Source organism: Tachyglossus aculeatus, chromosome 12 (assembly GCF_015852505.1).
Source record: "Tachyglossus aculeatus isolate mTacAcu1 chromosome 12, mTacAcu1.pri, whole genome shotgun sequence".
In the NCBI taxonomy this organism is placed as follows: Eukaryota; Metazoa; Chordata; class Mammalia; order Monotremata; family Tachyglossidae; genus Tachyglossus; species Tachyglossus aculeatus.
The window spans coordinates 33,070,807-33,096,441 of NC_052077.1; the positions used below are offsets into that span (position 1 = coordinate 33,070,807).

Here is a 25,635-nt window from a genome sequence, read left to right on the forward strand (position 1 = left end):
ATGTCCCAGACACCGCTCTAAGCAGGGGTTAGATACAAGATAATTGCGTTGGACACAAGCCTTGTCCTATGGTTGGGCTCACAGTCTTAATCTCCATTTTACAGATTAGGTAAATGAAATCCATAGAAGTGAAGTGAATTGGCCAAGGTCAGACAGCAACAAACGGTGGGGCCAGGAGTAGAACCCAGGTCCTTCTAACTCCAGGCCCGTGTATTATCCACTAGGCCATGCTGTTTCTCTAGTGAGTGGATGAAATTGGTTTCTATATTGGCCTATTTGAAGAACCCAAGTTTTCCTGTAGGGATACAGGTTTTGAATGCCTATTGGGTTTAAACAATGGTCAGGAACAACGTTCTGTCTTTTCCCCAGTACCCTGTCCCTTTAAAGTAATGAATGTGTCGAGAGCAACTAGTGAAATAATCAGCCAATTTAATCAGGGGTAATTTCAGTATTTTCCATTCCTTACTCTTTTCCTGGATTCCTCTTAATCCCTTCTGCCACTTTTCTATCCCATTTTTCTTTTCCTAATTCCCTCTACTTCAATGAAAAATGAACTTCTGCCTTGTAGATAATGTAATCTGGGGTCCAAAGCCCTGAACTAAGCTAAAAGGCCTGTGTTCTGCTCCTGGTTCTGGGAACTTGAGTATCTCACTTAACTTTCTAATCTCTTTATCTTCCCAGTAAAACCAGTCTTACCCTCTGCAAGCCCTCACTTTCCACAAGTAGGATTCTGAAGAATGCTGGCCTTTGTAAAGCTCTCGGAGAGCCTTATCCAGGTGGATGCTCAGTAGAAATACAGTTCCTTCCTCACCATCTCCTCTTATTTTTCCCTTTTCCCTTATTTTCTCTTCCATGACTCCTTGTTCTTTTCCTCATGTGTACCTTTTCAATCTCTTCCAGTTTTTCCCTAGAACTTTCTCCCTTGTATCCACATCTCACTGCTTGACACTCATTTTCTAAACTCAGGCCTACCCAGAAAGTGATCTGCCTGAGGGACTTTGGAACCATTGCCTCTCTGGGAAGGAGCATAAACGGGAAAAAAAATACACTGATGCTGTCATGATTTGAGAATGATTAATTACTTATACAGTTTCCTTTCTCTGGTCCACTAGTGGAATGACTATTAGTCATGTAGCAGCATCACAATAATAATTGTGGTAATGTTAAGCACTTATGTGCCAAGCAGTGTACTAAGCGCTGGGGTAGATATGATAACCACGTCCCATATGGAGCTCACAGTCTAAGTAGGAGGAGAACAGGTATTGAATCTCCATTTTGTAGATGAGGAAACTGAGAAACAGAGAAGTTAACTGACTTGCCCAAGGTCACACAGCAGGAAAGTGGTGGAACCTGGATTAGGACACAGGTCCTCTGACTCTCAGGCCCTTCTCTGCCCCTTCTGCGTCATCTTGGATCTGTGACCTTTGGACATTTGATGTTTGCCCAACCCCAGGGTACTTAGGTATATATCTTTAAATTATATAGTTTAAATTACTAACACTGTCACACCCTTGCGACTGTAAGCTCATTATGGTGAGGGAACGTGTCTGCTAATTCTGTTGTTCTCTCCCAAGCACTTAGTACAGTATTCTGCACATAGTAAGTGCTCAATAAATACCACTGATTGATCATCATGAGGTGAGATGAATAGTAATGTGATAATTTGTGGTGTCCTGAATCATTACAACTGGGGCTACCCATGGAATCGGGCTCACTACCAAGTGAGTAAACCTATTCAGAATAGCAATTCTGGGTTAGTGAGTGGCTTAGGAATTGAAAAGAGAATAGTGAAACTTTAACTCTTCCTCCTCAATAACACGCCTCCGGTTGTAGGTGGAGAATGGCCAAGTTGGAAAGGCGTGGTAGTTCAAAAGAAATGATATTGCCATTTTGGTTTGGTTTCTACTGGGCAGATGTCTGTAGTAGGAAAAAATAAAAATAAAAACCAGAATTATCAGGCTCATTAGGGGGTAAAGGATTAGGGGTTCTCTAGAGTCACTTGAGAATCAAAAACAGAATCTTAGAACAGCCAAGGAACCTTTCGTTTTACTGCTGCATTTGCTTGTTCTGATTCTTCATCTCAAACAGATCATCAGTTGGAGCTCTGTTCTTAAATTTGGTCCAACCCAATAACTCTTCTACGGAGAGACAGCACAGAAGGACCACTTACAGTAGTGCATTACCCAAGTCCTTACTAGTAACAACACTCAAATCTTCAAAGGCACTCTGAGCTATTAAACAACAAGCACTTTGTTGCACTTAACTTGGTGAGAAGAGGAATGGAATTTCCACTGGTGCAGTCTGTGGGGAAGCACTTTAATGCGGTCAAACGCTCTGAGAGAAAAACCTGTACTACACAGCCACTTGACTCTTTATTTAGATCTACGTACTTTCTACTGAAGTTTTGCTTGCGGGCCCTCTGCCTTCTGTGGCTTCCACTGGCCTCTTTTTGTATTCCAAACATTTCACTGGGTACAGTGTGGACTAGTTGAAAGAGTGTCAACTAGGACTGAGTGTCAGAGGACCTGTATTATGATTATGGTATCTGTTAAGTGCTTACTATGTGCCAAGCGCTGTTCTCTAATCCTTACCTGTTGTGTGATCATGGACAAGTCACTTAACGTCTTTGCGTCTCAGTTTCCTCAACTTTAAATGGGGACTCAATTCCTATTCTCCCCCCAACTTAGGCTGTGAGTCCCATGTAAAACAGGGGCCGTGTTCACCTGATTATCTTGTATCTCCCCTCACACTTAGTAGAATTCTTAGAACATAGAAAGGGCTTAACAAATACCGCTATTATTATTAGCATTACTATTGAGACAAAATAAAAAGCCGCTGTTTTAAAAATCCCCAGTTTGTTTCTAGTAAGCGCTGGTTATGCTAAGGAGAAAACTGACACTCCTTCAAAAGTATGCAGGGCTTGTTAGGCTTAACTTAATATCATCAAGTTAAAGAAGAGGACTCATCTTGTCCCATTAGAGAATTTGATTATCCTATTTTGGGTACATTTAGAGTTGTAGCTGAAGTCTCAGCTAGCATTCTGGGTCATACAAGTACTCTCTGCAGAATTGTTTCAAATGCTTCTTGACGTGTTTACTCTATCGCCTTTGGGAAATTCTGCATCATGGATCACTGGATCTGTTTAGACTTAATTAGAGCAATTTAATATCCCCATTTAAACACTGCATTCTTCTGATGGGTAGAAAAATTGCATTAAAAATATGACTGCAGCAAATACAATTACTGCATACATCTGAAATGTGATACTCAAAGCATATAGTGTTGACCAAGTCACTGTTTTTTTATTTTTGTCTTTGCTCCATCTGAAGTGTTCCATTTAACGTTACTCTGACAGCACAGTGAAGCAAATGGAAGATTTTTTTTTCTTGTTTTAATTACTTTGTTGAACCAAAAAGCACTCACGAGTCAAATGCCTTTGCAGTAGAACTGATGACAGTAGAAAAGCCAGGCAGGCAATAACCAACCGTGGCAGAAACATTGTTAATCACTAGTGGAAAATTAAGTTTATTCTTGTGTTTCAAAACCCATGGAGTGCATGAATTTCTTCATAGCCTTAGTTCTAAGAGGAGAAGGAATTTTGCCAGAAAAGTGGACTCTGAAGCTATCATTTAGACTCTAGGTTTGGCTCTGCCCTCTTGAAACCGTGGATAATTGGTGTGGTACAAAGGAGTGGAAGATCACTCACCACATATCTTTACAATCAAGCAGAGCTCAGTCATTTACTCGTATAATAGGGTCACTTTAGTTATCAGGCAAGGTGGGCAGTTATCTTGTGCCCACCTCTTTCAGGAGACATAGTAAAACCATCCTGCCTTTCACATTCTGGGTTCTTTATCATGCCACAGGGATCCACTTCTGAATGTAAATTGAAACAATCCAGTTGTGTATCTGTCCCAATACAGTGATGATCCCAGGCAGAACATAACAGGTACAGTGTGTAACAGTGTGCCATTAACTCTGGTGATGTTCTTGAAAACACTTTAAGGATAAGTTGGCATAGATTGTCCAGACTCTCCATAGCGGAAATATTCAGGGGGCCAAGTAGGAGAATAATTGATGGAGGGGCTAAGGGGTGATTTTGATTTGCTTGATTTTTGCTTTTCCTTCGCCACTTCTTTCGTAGACTTTCTAAGACAACACATTGAGGCCATCTCTTTTTCAAGCAGATAAGAAAAACTAGGAATGGAAGGCAGTGAAATGACAGAATTCACCTTATATTTTAAGAGGAAGTGGCATCAAGAGATCATCGAGTCTACCCTCTGCATTTTGGTAAATTAATGAGCATGTGGGATGGATAATAGTAATAATAATAATCATTTGTGGTATTTGTAAGTGCTTACTATGTGCCAGGCGCTGTACTAAGCACTGGGGTGGATACAAGCAAAGACTGTGAGCCCGTTGAAAGAAATTTAAGCACCTGAGATTCTGCAGAAAATTAGTAAGTAGAATCATCCAATTATAAATGGTGTTGTGTGTGGTTTGGTTTTGGTTTTTTTCAACTTTCTGCAAGCCAAAGCAGGTAGAAGGAAGACTATTAACAAGGTGTGTCTAACCTCCCTCGAATCAAAGTTAATTCCCTGCCACATCCCATTACATCATGTATACCTGCAATGCTCCTCTCCTGCCAAAAAATATTTCACACAAATGTCGTGTCTTTCATCTGGAGATCTCAAAGAGTTTTAAAAATTAGTGAGCCAGGGTTCAATAGAAGAAAACAGATGACACGGGTGGCTTTGGTTTCTTGGGATTTATAGGTGTGTCTTCTAGTGAGGGGCAAAGTCACGAAGCTGCTTGTCTTCCAGAGGTGAGATCAGCTCTCCACTCAATCTACACGCTTCCCTCCCTTGTGTTTCTCGGTCAGTCAGTCAATTGTATTTATTGAACACTTATCGTGTGTAGGATATTATACTAAGCACGTGGGAGAGTGCAATATAACAATATTACAGACATATTCCCTGCCCACAATGAGCTTACCATCTAGGGGGGAAATGGGGCGTGGTGATTGAGTGCTTTAAAATCAACGGTGAGGAATTTCTGTTTGCAAAGGTGGATGGGCAACCACGGGAGTATCTTGAGGAGTGGGGAAACATGGCTTGAGTGTTTTTGTAGAAAATGATCCAGGCGGCAGAGTAAAGTATGGACTGGAGTGGAGAGGGATAGGAGGCAGGGAGGTCAGCGAGGAGGCTGATACAGTAATTGTATTTATATGTTAATTACAATTTAATGATTATAGTAATCAAGATGGGTTAGGATAAGCGATTAGATTAATGTGAGGGAAAGGAACAAGTGGATTTTAGCCATATTGTGAAGGTCAGACCACCAGGATTTAGTAATGGATTGAACATGTAGGTTTAATGAGAGAGAGGGTCTAGAGTTTCCCTTCTAGACTGTAAGCCCATTGTTGGGTAGGGACCGTCTCTATATGTTGCAGATTTGTACTTCCGAAGTGCTTCGTACAGTGCTCTGCACACAGTAAGTGCTCAGTAAATACGATTGAATGAATGAATGAAAGAGTAACACCAAGGCTATGGCCTTGTGAGACAGAAAGGACTGTGGTGTTGTCTCCAGTGATGGGACAGTCAGGAGGAGGACAGGGTTTGGGTGGGAAGATAAGGAGCTCTGATTTAGACATGTTAAGTTTGAGGTGACGGGAGGATATCCAAGTAGAGATGTCTTGAAGGCAAGCAGGATGGAGACGGCGGGCTGGCTATGTGGTCCCCAGATCTCTTTCTCTCCTGGGAGAGTAGGGTGCACTCAGTTCTGCAGGATATACTGGCTGCCTTCAACTTAAAGAGGAGTCAAAAGAGCTTAGTCCAGTCTCCTAACCTCAGACTTGTTTCTAGAGTTTGAAACAACAGAAAAATCTGAGAAACCAAGAGAGAGGTGGTCCTGAGGGAGACTTGAGGCAGTAAAAGTGTTGAAGTCAGGCACTCCCACCAAGGAGGAATGGGTTCAATTAAAAACAATAACAGATCATTGGGATACATCTCTTCCCTCTGCCTCGTGTCCGCTTTCCCATTCAGCCCCCAGGCAACTCCTTACCTCATGTTATCTTCTGGGAGGCCCGGCTGGCAGTAATGCCATCTACTTTCCCACTGATTTAAGGAGCAGCTCCCCAGTCTCTCCTCTTTCCGGCAGTCTATCATAATGTACGTAGGACAATCACCTGGAAAAACAGCACTTGTTGCTTGCAGGAAAGAGAGGAGATGTAGGTACCTGGAACCACCTTGAGGCTCTGGGATACCAAATATCTACATGAACAGGAAACCCTGAATAAACTGAAATTAATATATTTACTAGAGTGACTGAACCTAGGGAAAAAACTTATAGGGGGAGAGGTGAAAGTGGGCTTGAAGGCAGGTGATGAGGAATTAGAGGTGAGAGAAATTGGAAAGAGGATCATGGATGAGAAGCCGATGGCATTTTTAACGTTGGCAATACTAAAAATTTTCCAACGGGTGTCATTCCACCAGGCCCATGAAAGTGGATGGTTGCCCTTCAGAGTGACTGTGAAGGGGCTGGGGATGCAGCTCATTAGCGGGTAGTAATTAAATCACTTCTATCCATTTAAGTGTCTTTTATGAGAATAGTACCTTTGTTGCATACCCATGCCAGTTAAGACAGGTGCAAGGAATGAGTTTGGGCTGAGGGCAGAAGGTGAAGTTGTAGAGTTTGGTGAAGGAAAATGTGGGAACACCAGTGGTCTCGGTGGTCTCCTTTACCATTCCTGTACCATATCCCTACACTTCATCCCGTGATCTTCCTCTGCTGGAACAAAAAAAGAGGTGATTTCTAGCTTTTCCTCAAGATGACAACTGGGCTATAAAATGATTTTCCCTGACATCATCATCATCATCAATCGTATTTATTGAACGCTTACTGTGTGCAGAGCACTGTACTAAGCGCTTGGGAAGTACAAATTGGCAACATATAGAGACAGTCCCTGCCCAACAGTGGGCTCACAGTCTAAAAGGGGGAGACAGAGAACAAAACCAAACATACTAACAAAATAAAATAAATAGAATAGATATGTACAAGTAAAATAAATAAATAAATAGAGTAATAAACATGTACAAACATATATACATATATACAGGTGCTGTGGGGAAGGGAAGGAGGTAAGATGAGGGGGATGGAGAGTGGGACGAGGGGGAGAGGAGGGAAGTGGCTCAGTCTGGGAAGGCCTCCTGGAGGAGGTGAGCTCTCAGTAGGGCCTTGAAGGGAGGAAGAGAGCGAGCTTGGCGGATGGGCAGAGGGAGGGCATTCCAGGCCCGGGGGATCACATGGGCCGGGGGCCGATGGCGGGACAGACGAGAACGAGGTACGGTGAGGAGATTAGCAGCAGAGGAGCGGAGGGTGCGGGCTGGGCTATAGAAGAAGAGAAGGGAGGTGAGGTAGAAGGGGGCAAGGTGATGGACAGCCTTGAAGCCCAGGGTGAGGAGTTTCTGCCTGATGCGCAGATTGATTGGTAGCCACTGGAGTTTTTTGAGGAGGGGAGTAATATGCCCAGAGCATTTCTGGACAAAGATAATCCGGGCAGCAGCATGAAGTATCTGCTGCTGACATCATTCTTTCTGAATCATTCCTCTAATCTATTATCCACTAATTGCTCTAACACCCTGAAACCATTAAAGTATGACACTATTTGAGCAGTGTGGCCCAGTAGAAAGAGCATGTGCCTGGGGGTCAAAGGACTTGGATCCTAAACACAATTCTGTTGATTGCTTGCGGTGTGACCCTGGGCAAGTCACTTTAATTTCTCTGTGTCTCAGTTTCTTCAACTGTAAAATGAGGATTAAATACCTGTTTTCCTTCCCACTTAGACTGTGAGCTCCATGTAGGACAGGGACTGTGTTCAACCTGATTAACTTGTATCTACCCCAGTGCTTAGGGCAGTGCTGGACACAGAGTGAGCACCCAACTTGTACTTCCCAAGCGCTTAGTACAGTGCTCTGCACACAGTAAGTGTTCAATAAGTATGATTGAATGAATGAACAAATACTATAAGGATAATTATTATTATTTGAGAGCTCTGATCTGTGGAAATTCATTGATCTCCAATTCTTACCGGTCTTTCAAAATGCCAGCTCACAAGAGGTTTGTTAGCTATCGAAACCACATAGAGATGGTAAAATTTTAAAATTCAGATACGTACATGAGCATGAACACTAAGTCTCCACCTCCGACTTTCTCGCTTACTCCAGACTGACTTAATGGGAAAAGAAACCTATCATTAGTGCACCTTTGTGGAAAAAGCAATACATTTGCTTCCAATTTCCCTGAAAAGGTCGGCTCAAACGTTTGCGTTTTTGAATGAAAGCTGGCCAATGTAAAAATCTGTGAACCTGAGACAGACGAGTGAAGCATAGTTTCAGGTTTCTCAAAGTTTCCCACAGCTGTGAATGTCAGGAAATGCCACCTAACCCCAACTCATTATAAATGCTATACTCCCTTGGCAAACCGGCCCACTAGTGTTCTGAATAAAAACAACACAGCTGTTATAAAATCATAATGAATAACTAATACAAAAATAAAGGTTCTTGGCTGCTAATCTTTCAGTCCTCTAAAGTGAAAGAAGGGGATCAAATGCTCTGAGCCATTGGCTCAATCAATGCTATTTATTGAGTGCTTACTATGTACTGAACACTTAAGCACTCAACCAATCTCCTTTCTTTTGCTCTCTTCCCATATATCCCAACTCACACTCCGCACCATCCACTCACGCAGAACTCTCATATCCAACTCACTGCATCCTCTTTACCTATTCCAAGAACTTGCTTCCTTTCAAACCCTCTTGAAAAGTCACCTCCTTCAAGAGGTAATCCCTGATTAATCCCTCACTGTTACGTTCATTTCATCTCCTAAACCACAGTAACTGTCATGTATTTGCTTATTTAATTGTCTGTTTGTTTTTTATCATTTGTACTATTGCTGTTTCTGTTTCACCAATGACATAGAGAAGCAGCGTGGCTTAGTGGAAAGAGCCCGGGCTTGGGAGTCAGAGGACGTGGGTTCTAATCCCCGTTCCACCACTTGTCTGCTGTGTGACCTTGGACAGATCACTTAACTTTTCTGTGCCTCAGTTACCTCATCCAACTCACTGCATCATCTTTACCCATTCCAAGAACTTGCTTCCCTTCAAAGCCCTCTTGAAAAGTCACCTCCTCCAAGAGGTAATCCCTAATTAATCCCTCACTATTTATTAATCACTTAACTTTTCTGTGCCTGTTACCTCATCTGTAAAACGGGGATTAAGACTGTGAGCCCCACATGGGACAATCTGATTATCTTGTATCTACCTCAGCGCTTAGAACAGTGCTCGGCACATAGTAAGCACTTAACAAATACCATAATTATTATATGTGGTAGTTTGGATCAATCAATCAATCAATCAATCGTATTTATTGAGCACTTACTATGTGCAGAGCACTGTACTAAGCGCTTGGGAAGTACAAATTGGCAACACGTAGAGACAGTCCCTACCCAACAGTGGGCTCACAGTCTAAAAGGGGGAGACAGAGAACAGAACCAAACATACCAACAAAATAAAATAAATAGGATAGAAATGTACAAGTAGAATAAATAAATAAATAAATAAATAGAGTAATAAATATGTATGTACCTCTCCTCAACCCCTACTCAATTGTAAATTCTTCAAGAAGGAGGACCTTATCTCTTCCGCTTTCTTTTTCTAAGAGCCAATACAGTCCTCTGTCTCCAGGCACTCACTGAATATTTCTGATAATGAAAGGAATAAAATTAGTAAAGATAATAAGACAGGGACTGTGTCTGACCTAATTACCTTATTCATTCATTCAATTGTATTTATTGAGCGCTTACTGTGTGCAGAGCAGTGTACTAAGCGCTTGGGAAGTACAAATTGGAAACAGATAGAGACGGTCCCTACCCAACAACGGGCTAACCATCTAGAAGGGGGAGACGGACAACAAAACAAAACAAGTAGAGAGGCATCAATACCATCAGAATATATAATGGTATTTCCCAGTGCTCAGAACAGTGCATGGCACGTAATCTGCACTTAACAAATACCACAATTGAATAAAACCAAAGTATAAAGTCTCAAATCCGTCATTACTTTCAACCTTTTCACTGACCAAACCTGTTTATCAAAGTCACTTCTAGCCCCCCATTTGGAGGAAATAGCTAACTGGCTAAATTGCTGACTAGGTCAAGAGTTGTCTACCTGAGAAAACCCTGAACAGGCAGATCAGATTTACTGTCACACATTATCCTCCAGATCCTGTTTCTAAAAGACTGACCTGAAGAGAGGGCTGGACTTCTTTAATCAAATAAGACGTATGGGGTTTAGTGTGATTTCTCATATTTGCTTCCCGGAACTGAAACGAAATCAAATTTCCCTGCTTCATTTCTTCGGCTCCATTCTAACCAGGTTTTGTCACCTTATATTCGCTCCAGTCCCACCCCCATGGGGGTGGGATATATTAATATATAGATATATAAGATATATAGATATATAAGATATAGATATATAGAGAGAGATATGTCTATAATATTGATATAATATATATCCCTACAATATAATAGGGAATGTGTCTGTAATATTGTTATATTACACTCTCCCACGTGCTTAGTATAATATCTATATAGATATATCTATATAAGACATATAGATATTAAGATATATTAATATATCCTTAAATTATATATTATAAATTATTTTCCATATTAACATATGTCTCCCCCTCTAGACATTAAGCCCGCTATAAACAGGCAATGTGTCTGCTAATTCATTCATTCATTCAATCGTATTTATTGAGCACTTACTGTGTGCAGAGCACTGTACTAAACGCTTGGGAAGTACAGGTTGGCAACATATAAAGATGGTCCCTACCCAAAAACAGGCTCACAGTCTAGAAGCGGGAGACAGATAATTCTGTTGTACTCTCCCAAGCCCTTAGTATAGTGCCCTGCACAGAGTAAGTGCTCAATAAATACCAATGATTGATTAATTCTGAAGTTCTCATTGCTCTCTTTAGAGATAGTTTTGGAATTACGAAATGAGCACACAGGGGAGTAGAGCTCCCTGCTGCAAAAGATTATTTGATTGGTTTGGCCACTTGGAAAGAGCTTGGGACTGGAATCAGAAGACCTGGGTTTGAGTCCTAATTTTGCCTTGGGCCAACTGTGTGACCTTGGGCAAGTCACTTCATGTTTCGGGGCCTCACTTTTCTCATCTGTAAACTAGATTATGAACCCAATTTGTGAAAGAGGTGGTTTTCAATCTCACGAAGTGGTTCACGATCGCACGTGGAGAGTTTCTAGTACTCTACCATTCTCGGCTAATGGAGGGAGAGTCAAGCAGAGGCATATCCATTCCATTCCTACCTTGGCTAGTGGCTAACCAGTGGAAGGCAGGACTGTCTCTATATGTTGCCAACTTGTACTTCCCAAGCGCTTAGTACAGTGCTCTGTACACAGTAAGTACTCAATAAATACGATTGATTGATTGATTGATTGCTATGTCAAAACTCACCTGTGCTGGGCAGTAGTGTCATGGGAGAGAGTTGAGGGCTGAGACTCCAGTTAACTGCATGCAAGAAGGCAATGGTAAACTACTTCTGTATTTTTACTAAGAAAACTCTATGGATACACTACCAGAACGATTGCAGATGGAGATGGAGCATTCAGGGGGAGATGCACCCATGGCGTTGCTATGGGTCAGAAATGACTCGACAGCATAAGGCAAGAAACCCTTTGGAAATTTTAATGACTTCTCAAATCTCATGGAAAAATCATATCGACAATTAAATGGAAGAATGTCTGCAATTCCAGGTAAAGTTTCTTTAATAACATTCAATAACTGGAAAGTAGAATCAGGTGTTGAGTCCCTTTCTTTCAATTATTTTCCGTCCCTTGACATTTTCATTAGAGAAGCAGTGTGGCTCAATGGAAAGAGCCTGGGCTTGGGAGTCAGAGGTCACGGGTTCAAATCCCAGCTCTGCCGCTTGTCAGCTCTGTGACTTTGGGCATGTCACTTAACTTCTCTGTGCTTCAGTTACCTCATCTGTAAAATGTGGATTAAGACTGCGAGCCCCATGTGGGACAACCTGATCACCTTGTATCCTCCCCAGCACTTAGAACAGTGCTTTGCACATAGTAAGCACTTAACAAATGCCATTATTGTTATTAACAAACCCTTGTCACATTTTAGTACAGTTCAATTTATATATTCTACCATTTGAGCACTTTTGCAAAATATTTTATATCCAGCAATCAGTGGTATTTATTGAGAGCTTAATATGTGTAGAGTAATGTACTAAGCACTTGGGAGAATAGCAAGAGAGCTGGTAGACATGTTTTCTGCTCACAAGGAGTGTACAAACTAGAGGAGGAGTCAGACATAAAAATAAATTACAGTTAAGTCCAGATAAGTGCTCTGGACTGAGTATGGTGTGACTATCAAGTGCTTAGAGGGTACAGATCCAAGTGTATAGGAAGGGAGATGAGTAGAGGAAATGAGGGTTTAATCAGGGTAGGCTTCTTGTAGTAGATATGATTTTAATAATGCTTTGGAGGTGGGAAGAGTGGCGGTCTGTCTCCCCATTAGATGTAGGTTCCTCGTAGGCTGGGATGGTGCCTTCTACCAATAATGTACTCTCCCAAGCACTTAGTACAGTGCTTTGCACAAGGAACTCAAGTATTATTGAATTGATTAAACTTGCACACACAAAGCTGTTGGAGGGGTGGAGATTAGAAGGAAGATTTGGGCAGATCGGATCTTTTTTTGTAGGGGTGAGATGTACAGAGGAGAAATCAATTTATATGATTTGGTTTTATATACAGTCTTTCCATTCTATGATATAACTTTGCCTGGAGTTCTCCTGATTTAGAAGCTACATTCCTAAGGTAGCTAGCCAGGTATTCAGGTTCTCCTAGATTCTAAAATTATTTCTTCTAAATTTAACACTTGAACCTGAAGTTTCAAAATGAATTTCTGTCTCCGTGACTTCCACATCAACTGAGCGACGATGAGCGTTTAGAAAGTAGCGTATAGTAGTCGGGAAGTTGACCCCTTCCCAGATTAACTGCTTTATCATTGCACGATCTGGTTAGAGATGTGTGGCCTTGTTTGTATTGCCTGTGCAGGTGCTCTGTGAGTATAATGATGTGCACATAGCTTTAATTCTATTCATTCTGATGATTTTGACACCTGTCTACATGTTTTGTTGTCTGTCTCCCCCTTCTAGACTGTGAACCCGTTGTTGGGTAGGGACCGTCTCTATATGTTGCCAAATTGTACTTCCCCAGCGCTTAGTACAGTGCTCTGCACACAGTAAGCACTTAATAAATACGATTGAATGAAATCTTTGGAGGTTGCTATCGGTTGCCTGAAAATAAGGCAGCATATTGCATAGTTAGCAGAATCTACTCAGACTAGACAGGCCAAATGATGTTACCCACCTCTCAAAATATCTTTAGCTTAGCTGTCTCCATCCTCCTCTCACATGTGATCTGCACATTTTTTATGGTATTTGTTAAGCACTTACTATGTGTCAAAATCTGTTCTAAGCACTGGAGTAGGTGTGGGTTAATTAAGTTGGATATAGTCCCTGTCCTGCATGGGGCTTAGAGTCTAAGTAGGAAGGAGAACAGGAGAACGTAGGCACCGGAAAGTTAAGTGACTTGCACAAGGTCACACAGCAAGCAACTGGCAGAGTGAGGATTAGAATCGAGATCCTCAGGCTCACAGGCCCGTGCTCTTTCCACTAGGCCATGTTTGATACATTGATTCTACTAAATTAAGAGGGAGAAAAGGGAGGGAAAGAAAGGGATAAAAACATTCATTTTTCAAAAGAGTAAATATATGAATGACTTTCTGCCATTGGAAGTTTATAGAGGGTGAGGATTCCTGTCTGCTGTGTGACCTCGGCCAAGTCATTTAACTTTCCTATGTCCTATTTCCTCATCTGTAAAATGGGGATTGAGACTGTGAGCCCCATGTGAGACATGGACTATGTCCAACCTGATCAGCTTGTATAATAATAATAATAATAGTATGTGCAAAGCACTGTTCTAAGCGCTGGGGAGGTTACAAGGTGATCAGGTTGTCTCACGGGGGGCTCACAGTTTTAATACCCATTTTCCAGATGAGATAACTCAGGCCCAGAGAAGTTAAGTTACTTGCCCAAAGTCACACAGCTTACAGTTGGTGGAGCTGGGATTTGAACCCATGACCTCTGACTCCAAAGCCCCTGCTCTTTCCACTGAGTCACGCTGCTTCTCCGTGCATCTACCCCAGTGCTCAGTACAATGCCTGACACATAGTAAGTGCTTAACAAATACTATTTAAAAAAAAACAATTCTCATATCATATTACGATTGAGTGCAATGCTCAGGAGTTCAGTAAAACTAAACTCAGTAATAGAATGTTTTTGAGTTCTAAACTTAGAATCACCACTCCCTGGGTACCCTAGGGCAAAGTATTTGGCCATAATAATGATTAAGGTATTTGTTAAGGGCTTACTATATGCCAAACACTGTACTAAGCACTGGGATGGATACAAGCAAATCGGGTTAGATACAGTCCCTGTCCCTCGTGGGGCTCACAGTCTCAACCCTATTTTACAGATGAGGTAACTGAGGCACAGAGAAGTGAGGTGACTTGTCCAAGGTCACACAACAGACAGGTGGCAGAGCTGGGATTAGAACCCATGACCTTCTGACTCCCAAGCTGAGAGTCTATCCACTATGCCATGCTGCTTCTCTGGTCACACACTGCTTCAAATAGGCAGAGAGCCTGGTTTACGATGTATTAAATAAAATCATTCCCTTTACTGTTTTAAGAAAGAGATCTCAAAATTAGCAAAAAGAAGGCTAAACACATACACAGTGTTAAGACCCAGGCTTGTAATACTGGTATTTTCACTGAGCGCATAACACTTATTAAATGCCTGGGAGAGTACAACTGAAGCATTGGAAACATTCCCTACCCACAAGAAGCATACATTCTCCTGCTGGAGGCCAACAAAAAAATATTTACAACCCAGAGAGTTTGACCAGGAGTAGGAAAATTTCAAGACAAAAACCAGGACCCCACCTGGCTCTTGTTCATTCATTCATTCATTCATTCATTCAATCGTATTTATTGAGCACTTACTGTGTGCAGAGCACTGTACTAAGCGCTTGGGAAGTCTTGTTCCTTTATCCATTCCGAAAAGCAGTAAGTATGTTAAGACATTAGTACTTTATTGTGAAAACATTTTTTTTAAATGTTTGGAGCAATTAGCGTTATTGCATTGTTACTCAACATTGTTACTCAACAGTTCAGTGGTTGGATTAATTAGTTTCCTGTTCCTCTTTTGTATTGGAGCAGGTTGCTTAGCAGTAATGCTTAATAAACTGACATGCAGCACTTTGGTACCTCAAATTGAGTTTCAGTGAATAGGCTCTGTAATTATCGCATGTCTATTCACCGAACAGAAATTCTTTATATCGAATCTTCTCTGTCTTAATAATGAGACACTCCAGGTTTGGCACGTAGGTTTGTGTCAGATTACATGTCCAAAATTCTGTTGCTCCTCCAAACTCTCCGAACATCTTGAGTCTGTAGAATTTGGCTGGCCATCTTGTGGGAACATAGTTTTTCGCAAGAGCCGCAGACTGTCTAGCCCTGGCCCAAACTCAGATGTACAAAGGCAGACAAAGAAGGGGAGGGGGGGGAATGTAACCAAATCTTTTAGAACTTTTAAATAGGTGAAGGTTCATTGGAGGAAGGAGGTTATGCTCTTCAAATCAATTCACGTGTCCCTAATTTATCCCTGTTGTAAGCTAAACATTAAAGTGGCAACTACAGTAATAAATTTTCCTCTATTCCCCCTTCAAGAGAGCGTAACATTTCTAGAAACTCGATGAATGGTAATTTATATTCTTGGATCTCATCCCAGTTTTAACACACAAGAGATGATGATACCAAAACAGAGCTTGTTTTCACTTGCTTCGTTCGTATTTGGAGGCGCTCAGATGTAAATCCTTGCTTAACTGCGGATGAGAAGAAGTTCTGACAGTTTTAATGCAAAGTAAGAAAGCCAAATAAGGTAGTTATTGAAAAACATTCTGACCTACATGCGACTGAGTCAACCCGGTCTGTTCGATGAGGTATTCTTCTCCATCTGCCCACGCAAAAGCACCACCACTCAGAAAAGTCAAAAAGCCAGGCTTCCCGTGGAGATGACTCCTGTATCAAATGGAGGGGTTGATGGTCTACATTAGATGCATCCCGATCAGGATGGCAGGGACCACTTGAGGCACGGGAGGAGCTCTATGGCTCGGACCCTAGCGGTATCTAGGTTACGATCTCTTGTACACGGCTCTTGTGTACAAGACTGAGCCCCTTCCTTCCTCTCCCCCTCGTCCCCCTCTCCATCCCCCCCATCTTACCTCCTTCCCTTCCCCACAGCACCTGTATATATGTATATATGTTTGTACATATTTATTACTCTATTTATTTTACTTGTACATATCTATTCTATTTATTTTATTTTGTTAGTATGTTTGGTTTTGTTCTCTGTCTCCCCCTTTTAGACTGTGAACCCACTGTTGGGTAGGGACTGTCTCTCTATGTTGCCAACTTGTACTTCCCAAGCGCTTAGTCCAGTGCTCTGCACACAGTAAGCGCTCAATAAGTATGATTGATTGATTGTAAGGCTCCCGTGTCCTTCAGGAACGTTCCAGACTGACTGGCTACTCAATCAATCAATCAATCAATCGTATTTATTGAGCGCTTACTGTGTGCAGAGCACTGTACTAAGCACTTGGGAAATGAAAGTTGGCAACATATAGAGACAGTCCCTACCCAACAGTGGGCTCACAGTCTAAAGGGGGGAGACAGAGAATAAAACCAAACATACTAACAAAGTAAAATAAATAGAATAGATATGTACAAGTAAAATAAATAAATAGAGTAATAAATATGTACAAACATATATACATATATACAGGTGCTGTGGGGAAGGGAAGGAGGTACTCAACACTTAGACATTCCCTGAGGGAAGTTACGGATCTGTCTTAGATAAATAGAACACAGGCCTTGGAGTCAGAAGAATGTGGGTTTTAATTCCGGCTCTGCCACTTGGCAGCTGTGTGACTTTGGGCAAGTCGCTTCTCTGTGCCTCAGTTACCTCCTCTGTAAAATGGGGATTAAGACTGTGAGCCCCATGTGGCCAATCCAGCCTGATTACCTTTTATCTACCCCAGCACATAGAACAATGCTTGGCATTCGTTCATTCATTCAATTGTATTTATTGAGAGCTTACTGTGTGCAGAGCACTGCACTAAGTGCTTGGGAAGTACAATTCGGCAACAGATAGAGACTATCCCTACCCACCAATGGGCTCACAGTCTAGAAGGGGGAGACAGACAACAAAACAAGCAGACAGGCGTCAATACCATCAAAATAGATGAATAGAATTATGGATATTAATAATAATGATGCCATTTATTAAGTGCTTACTATGAGCAAAGCACTGTTCTGAGCACTGGGGAGGTTACAAAGTGATCCAGTTGTCCCACGGGGGACTCACAGTCTTAATCCCCATTTTACAGATGAGGGAACTGAGGCCCAGAGAATTTAAGTGACTTGCCCAAAGTCACACAGCTGACAATTGGCGGAGCGGGGATTTGAACCCATGACCTCTGACTCCAAAGCCTGCGCTCTTTCCACTGAGCAACGCTGCTTCTCAAAAATGAAAAGGAGCCATCTTCCCATACCGGGAGTCGAACCTGGGCCACCTGGGTGAAAACGAGGAATCCTAACCACTAGACCATATGGGAAAGCCAAGAAGAATAAATACACATCATTAATAAAATAGAGTAATAAATATGTACAAATATACACAAGTGCTGTGGGGAGGGGAAGGGGGTAGAGCTGAGGGAGGGAGTACAGTGCTAAGCGCTTAGTACAGTGCTCTGCACATAGTAAGCGCTCAATAAATACGATTGATTGAGTAGGGGTGATGGGGAGAAGGAGCAGAGGAAAATAGGGGGCTCAGTCTGGAAGACCTCCTGGAGGAGATGAGCTCTCAGTAGGGCACATAGTAAGCACTTAACAAATACCTTTATTATTATTATTATTATTCTGCTATGGAGTTGTGAAAAATTAAACTAATGTTAAGAGAGGGCTGTGCTTAGCCTGAATCTAGAAATGGTTCACAATTATGGGAAGCAGTGTTGGCTAGTGGGTACAGCACAGGCCTGGGTGTCAGAAGGAACTGAGTTCTAGTCTTGGTTCTGCCACTTGTCCTCTGTGTGTGACTTTGGGTAAGTCACTTCTCTGTGCTTCAGTTTCCTCATCTGTGAAATGGGGATTAAGACTGTGAGCCCCATGTGAGACTTGGGATGTGCCCAATCTAATTACCTTGTAAGTATCCCAGTGATTAGAACTGTCCCTGGCACAAAGTAAGCATTTAGCAAATACCATTAAAAAAACTGTATACTTTAGGAGAGAGTAGAAGTGGCAAATAAAAATGCAATCCACATCAGGCTCAAATAGGTTTAGGGTTGCCAATCATGAAGGAGGCATGGCTGATGGCCACCTTTGCCACCTACCAGCAATTCACTCAAGTTTGATAACTTTGTTATTATGGTACTAAGTGTTTACAGGAGACAAGCACAGTGCTGCGTGTTGGGGCTAGAAACAAAGCAATCAGATTAGATATGGTCCCTGTTTCTCATAGGGCTCACGATGTAAGAGTTTGGAGAGAAGATATTTTATCCCCAATTTACACATGAGCAAACTGAAGCCCAGAGGAGTTTAGTAACTTACCCAAAGTCTCGAAGCAGGTCACTGAAAGCCTTAAAACTAGAACCTCAGTCTCATGGCTCCCAATAGCAGGTATTTTCCACTAGACCATCCTGCCACTGCCTTTCAATAATTCTGTTTTTCAGCCTATTCCAAGGTACTGTACTTAAAGTTATTTTTGTGGTTGATCAGGGTCTGGGCAGTCAAATAGAATTCTTTCAGAGGGAGTAGTTGGAGAGGTGTAAGCACATGTGGGAAGGGAATGTGTCTACCAACTCTATGGTACTGTTTTCTTACAAGTGTTTAGTGCAGTGCTCTCTGCACACCGTAAATGCTCAGTAAATACCACTGAAGAAGGGGAGAGGTGATAAAGAACAGAGGCAAAATCAATACTACTGAATTACTTTTTTCTTCACATTTTATTTGGATTTAGAATTAGTGGGCAATTTAGCTGGGGAGAAGGACATAAAATAATTTACCAATAAGAAACACAAGGGCTCAAATAGAGTGTATCAGAGTATGTATAAAGTGCAACAAGAATTAGTGAGTACACAATGGCTAAGGTGGTGTAAAGGTCATGAGATAATAATAATAATGATGGAATTCATTCATTCATTCAGTCAGTCGTATTTATTGAGCACTTACTGTGTGCAGAGCACTGTACTAAGTGCTTGGGAAGTACAAGTTGGCAACATAAAGAGATGGGTCCCTACCCAACAGTGGGCTCACAGTCTAGAAGGGAAGCGCTTACTATGTGCAAAGCACTGTTTTAAGCGCTGGGGAGGTTACAAGGTGATCAGGTTGTCCCACATGGGGCTCACAGTCTTAATCCCCATTTTACAGATGAGGTAACAGGCACAGAGAAGTTAAGTGACTTGCCCAGAGTCACACAGCTGACAAGTGGCAGAGCTGGGATTTGAACCCATGACCTCTGACTCCAGAGCCCGTGCTCTTTCCACTGAACCACGCTGCTTCTCCGATGATAAATTTGGGATGAAGATGAGATGATAGTAGGAAGTGAGATCTGAGGAGAAAGAAAAGTCATCAAGGAAACCTTCCTGGAGGAGGAAAGATTACAGGAAGGGTTTTGAAGATGGGGTTAGCTGTTGTCTGGTGGATTTAATGGGGAAGGGTGAGAACCAGGGCGGTCATAGGTGGAGTTGTCGAGAAGAAGGTACACTGAAAAAGTGAGCTGCTTGGATGCCACATAACTAGTGACTAACAGAAAATTAGGGATTTAGAGTTTATAGAAATGCTTGGTTAAATAAAAGTGAGAAAGAAAATATACCCTCAGCTGACAGACGGAGATATGAGAAACTGGAACTTCTCTTCCAATTTCTGTTTAAAATAATGTAAAGCTCAGAGGATAGTAAACCATCATGTGAGAGTCAGAACCATTTCATTACAAGAGGGATTTTGAGGTTGATTTACTGGCAAGGCTTTCGTTTGTAAATAAGCTCTTTACCCTGTTAATCCCAGAGATTTGACAGACTTTTAAATGCAATTCCGAATTCAACACAATGCAGATGACTTTGTTTTGTTTACCCACTTCTCTCAATAAATCCCTCAAATCCCCCCTACCCTCAAATCCCCAAAACTTTTCCAAAGATTTGGGATGAAATGGAGGGGTCCTATTTCCCCAGAAGTTTCCCAACTAGTGCTCTGATCCCTTGAGAAGAACTTCTTCCCCTCCAGTCTCTTCTTCCTGCTCTCAGTTTTGCACACTGAGGGCTCCAATGGATATGGTGAGCATTGGGAATAAATCCAATGCTGTCTTCTGCTAGTGTTCCTCTTGGAAGAGAGCTGCTGGGCCCCAACATAAAATAAGAAGAGCAGTTTTATTCAAGCTTAAAATAGGACTTAAGATGGTTTCTCTTGACGGTCACGTTGCCATGTAGGTTTCTTGGATTTAAAACCAGGATAATATGATTAAGTTGGCCTCCCCACTGGGTGAAGAAAACCATGCAATCATCAAACTATCTTCTTAAAAGCACTTGAATTTGCCCACCACTTTAGCCAGGGCACTGAAATCCTTGTTGTGGAATAAGGTCCCCATCCTCCTCCTCCACCTCCTCCTCCTCCTTCTCTCAAGAATCCCTATTTAAAATATGCTACAAACAATGCTCTAAAATTAGCAGCTGGTGGCTTGACAGTATTTCATTTCTTCTCAATTTTACTCTTCCAAAAGGCTTTTTTCTTTTACATTCTTATTGAAAAGATAGAGAAGCAGCGTGGCTCAGTGGAAAGAGCACGGGCTTTGGAGTCAGAGGTCATGGGTTCGAATCCCGACTCCGCCACATGTCTGCTGTGTGATCTGGGGCAAGTCACTTAACTTCTCTGGGCCTCAGTTACCTCGTCTGTAAAATGGGGATTAAGATTGTGAGCCCCACGTGGGACAACCTGATCACCCTGTTTCCTCCCCAGTGCTTAGAACAGTGCTTTGCACATAGTAAGCGCTTAATAAATGCCAATTATTATTATTATTATTATAAATCATGGGCAAACTGAAAAGATCAGAAAGCTTCAGAATTCTGTGGATTAATATGTTTGTTTTATTATCACTTGCAGAATTTCTCTCTACTTTATTCACGTGTTCTTTGGCATACCTTCATTAAGAATGGTCAGGGTTCTACCCAACTCCATTCCATCTTAAAACACCCAGCTTTGCCTTGTGCTGTATGAAAGAGCCACAGACTGTAACTTGATATTATATTGTAGTAAAACATCATCATCATCATCATCAATCGTATTTATTGAGCACTTACTGTGTGCAGAGCACTGGACTAAGCGCTTGGGAAGTACAAATTGGCAGCATATAGAGACAGTCAGTTAATTGTATTTATTGTGCGCTTACTGTGTGCAGAGCACTGTACAAAGCACTTGGGAGAGTACAATATAACAAACTTAGGGGAAGCAGTGTGGCTCAATGGAAAGAGCACGGGCTTGGGAGTCAGAGGTCACGGGTTCGAATCCCAGCTCCACCACTTGTCAGCTGTGTGACCTTGGGCAAGCCATTTAACTTCTCTGTGCCTCAGTTACCTCCTCTGTAAAATGGGGATTAAGACTGTGAGCCCCGCGTGGGACAATCTGTTCACCTTGTAACTTCCGCAGCGCTTAGAACAGTGCTTTGCACGTAGTAAGTGCTTAATAAATGCTGTTAAAAAAAACCAGACTCATGCCCTGCCCACAACACAGTCTAGTGGGAGAGATAGACAGTAATATAAAGAAATTACAAATGGTAGGCGCTCAAACTGTTTTGAGTGTGATCATTTTGAGTGTGATCACCCTCTTCGTGTTTGTGTGTGTGTGGGTGTGTGTGTGTGTGTGTGTGTGTGTGTGTGTGTATTTTATAGATTTCACCCAAGGCAACTGGGGCACCAAGGATTCATAGACAGATTCCAGTCAGCTCACTGGACTATAAATGAAGTTTTAATCCTGGTCCTGTCACTTGCCTGTTGTGTGACCTTGGGCAAGTCACTTAACATTTCTATGCCTTAGTTACCTCATCTGTAAAATGGGGATTAAGACTCTGGGCCTCATGTGGGCCATGGACTGTGTCTAATATGATTATCTTTTAACCAGCCCAGTGCTTAGAGAAGCAGCGTGGCTCAGTGGAAAGAGCATGGGCTTTGGAGTCAGAGGTCATGGGTTTGAATCCCAGCTCCACCACATGTCTGCTGGGTGACCTTGGGCAAGTCACTTAACTTCTCTGAGTCTGTTACCTCATCTGTAAAATGGGGATTAAGACTGTGAGCCCCACGTGGGACAACTTGATCACCTTGTATCCCCCCCACAGCACTTAGAACAGTGCTCTGCACATAGTAAGCGCTTAACAAATGCCATTATTATTATTAGTTGTAAGTGCTTAATACCATAAAAAAATGAGAATAGAGACCCTCTGAGACTTGTGGACTTAAAGCATCCCTACCCCTCTCCACACTCATTAATCAGTCAGTCAATGGCATAGAGTAAGCAATCAGTGGTATTTACTGCACTTATTGTGTACAGAGCACTTAACTAAGCGCTTGGAAGAGTACAATGCCACAGAGTTGATAGACATGTTCCCAGCCAATAATACACTTTAAGTCTAGAGGGGGAGACAGATATTAATACGAATGCATACTTTGTAGAAAAGTACATAGATGCTGAAAGTGAGTTGAATAACAAATGCCCAAAGGATATTTGCATCTAGTCACACAACAAAATCCAGTTGCATAGATGATGCAAAAGGGAGAGGGTGCCAGGGAAAAGAGGCCTCAACTGGGAAGGCCTCTTGGAGAAGACGTGATCTTAACAACGCTGTGAGGCTCTGGGTTGGTTGAATGAAGGGCACAAAGCCAAGTTTTGGGGGTGAGTCAAATCAGCTTCCTCGAAAACCAGCATCATTATTATGGTTCTGCATCCCAAACCCATCTTGACTGGGGGAAATGGGTCAAATTTGGACTCTGCTCTTGCATGAAAATGGTCAAGATCGGTTTTACCCCCATGCTGTGAATTTAGATCTGGACATCTCCTAGCTAGACTGTGGGCTTCCTGAGGTCAGGGATTCACTCCTACTAACTCTATTGCACTCTTGAAAGCATTCACTACAGTGCTCTACCCAGAGTAAATGTGCAAAAAATCCTCTTGGTTTATTAATAATAATGGCATTTATTAAGCACTTACTATGCGCAAAGCACTGGGGGGGTTACAAGGTGATCAGGTTGTCCCATGGGGGGCTCACTGTCTTAATCCCCATTTTACAAATGAGGTAACAGGCACAGAGAAGTTAAGTGACTTGCCCAAAGTCACACAGCTGACAATTGGCGGTGCTGGGATTTGAACCCATGATCTCTGACTCCAAAGCCCGGGCTCTTTCCACTGAGCCACGCTGCTTCTCCAACTGAAACAGAAGGGTTGAAATCCTCCATGTGTATGGAACTGTGAACTCTTTATGGATAGGGAATGTGCTTACCACCTCTGTTGTAGTTTAGTCTCCTAAGTGCTTAGTGCAGTGCCCTGCACATACAAAGAAAGTGCTTAATAAATACCACTGATTGATTGATCCTGGGCCCATAGCGGTAAGCACGTCACTGGGTGGCTGATGGGAAAGCTCAGTGAGTGAACAGTTTTGAAGTCCTTTCATGCGTGATTGAGAATGATGTTTCAAGAATAAAGTGGTTTTTTCCACCTTCTTTTCCTAGTTGATGGTAGAAAGGAGTGGTATGGAGCAGTGCTCTGCACACAGTAAGTGCTCAATAAATACACCTGAATGAATGGAGCAGGATGAGCGAAGAAAGCCAACAGGGCTCTTTACAGATTGTCTAGGCAGTGAAGTCCTAAAGACAGACCTTGCAAGTAGAAGTCAGGAAACTTGGGTTCTAATTCTAGTAGCTCCACCCCTGGCCTGCTGAGTGATCTTGGATAAGTCACTAAACTTCTCTAGGCCACAGTTTCCCTCATCCATAAAATGGGGCTTATAATCCCCCAGAAACAGCTTAGGTAGTGGAAAGAGCACAGGTCGGGAGCCAGAGACCCGGGGTTCCAATCCCGGCTCTGCCATTTGCCTGCTGTGTGACCTAGGCTAAGTCACTTCACTTCTCTGTGCCTCAGTTTCCTCATCTCTTTAATGGATATCCAGTACCTGTCTTCCCTCCTACTTAGACTGTGAACATCATGTGGGATAGGGACCCTGTTCAACCTGATTAATTTGTGTTTACCCCAGTGCTTAGGACAGTGCTTGATCCCAGAACCTGAAGCTTTTCCAGAAGGAAGACAAGAAGTTCACCTTCTCTTTTTGGGAAGAGTGCCCCCACTTATCAGTCGTATTTATTGAGCGCTTACTATGTGCAGAGCACTGTACTAAGCGTTTGAAAAAGATTCTCATCTCATATTATGATTGAGTGCAATGCTCAGGAGTTCAGTAAAACTAAACTCAGTAATAGAATGTTTTTGAGTTCTAAACTTAGAATCACCACTCCCTGGCTACCCTAGGGCAAATTATTTGGCCGTAATAATGATTAAGGTATTTGTTAAGGGCTTGCTGTGTGCCAAACACTGTACTAAGCACTGGGATGGATACAAGCAAATCGGGTTAGACGCAGTCCCTGTCCCTCGTGGGGCTCACAGTCTCAACCCCATTTTACAGATGAGGTAACTGAGGCACAGAGAAGTGAAGTGACTTGTCCAAGGTCACACAACAGACATGTGGCAGAGCCGGGATTAGAACCCATGACCTTCTGACTCCCAAGCCGAGAGTCTATCCACTATGCCATGCTGTTTCTCTACAGCCAGGGCCCTGCCCACTCCCACTCCCCTTTCTCTCCCTGTCATGGATTGCCTTTGGACTTGGCTTTGACTCCCCAAGAGCACTGTACTAAGCACTTGGGAGAGTACGATACAACAGAATTGTAATTTAAGCACTTAGAATTTAAGTGCTTAGTACAGTGCTCTGCACACAGTAAGCACTCAATAAATATAATTGAATGAATGAACAGAATCAGCAGACCATAAGGTCGTTATGGGCAGTGAACGTGTCTACTGATTCAACTGTATTGTACTCTCCCGAGTGCTTACTACAGTGCTCTACACATAATAAGCACTCAATAAATGCTTCATGCAGCTTCTTTATGTACCATCATTAACTCATCTTAGAGACTGAACCTTTGCCTCATCTCTCCCAAGGGCAAAGCTGATTGCACTGTCTCCCCACTATTGAATTCAGCCCACTTCAATCAAATATAAGCTTTAAAAACAGCACACACACATGGAAAACACAGTACACTAGCATTACAGTGTTTATGAAGATCTGTTTATTCCTGGTTACTTACGCTTCAGTGATTCAAGCAGTTCATTCC

The 25,635-nt window shown here is 42.3% G+C and overlaps 1 protein-coding gene and 1 non-coding gene across 4 annotated transcripts in view; one reads left to right on the forward strand and one right to left on the reverse strand.

Annotated features, from left to right (window-relative positions):
* Positions 1-25,635, forward strand: part of PALLD (palladin, cytoskeletal associated protein) — a 454,922-nt gene that overhangs the window by 9,322 nt on the left and 419,965 nt on the right. The gene's annotated exons all lie outside the window — the stretch shown is intronic.
* On the reverse strand, positions 17,761-17,832 carry TRNAE-UUC. The gene has a single exon. It is a non-coding gene; the product is annotated as a tRNA-Glu (tRNA).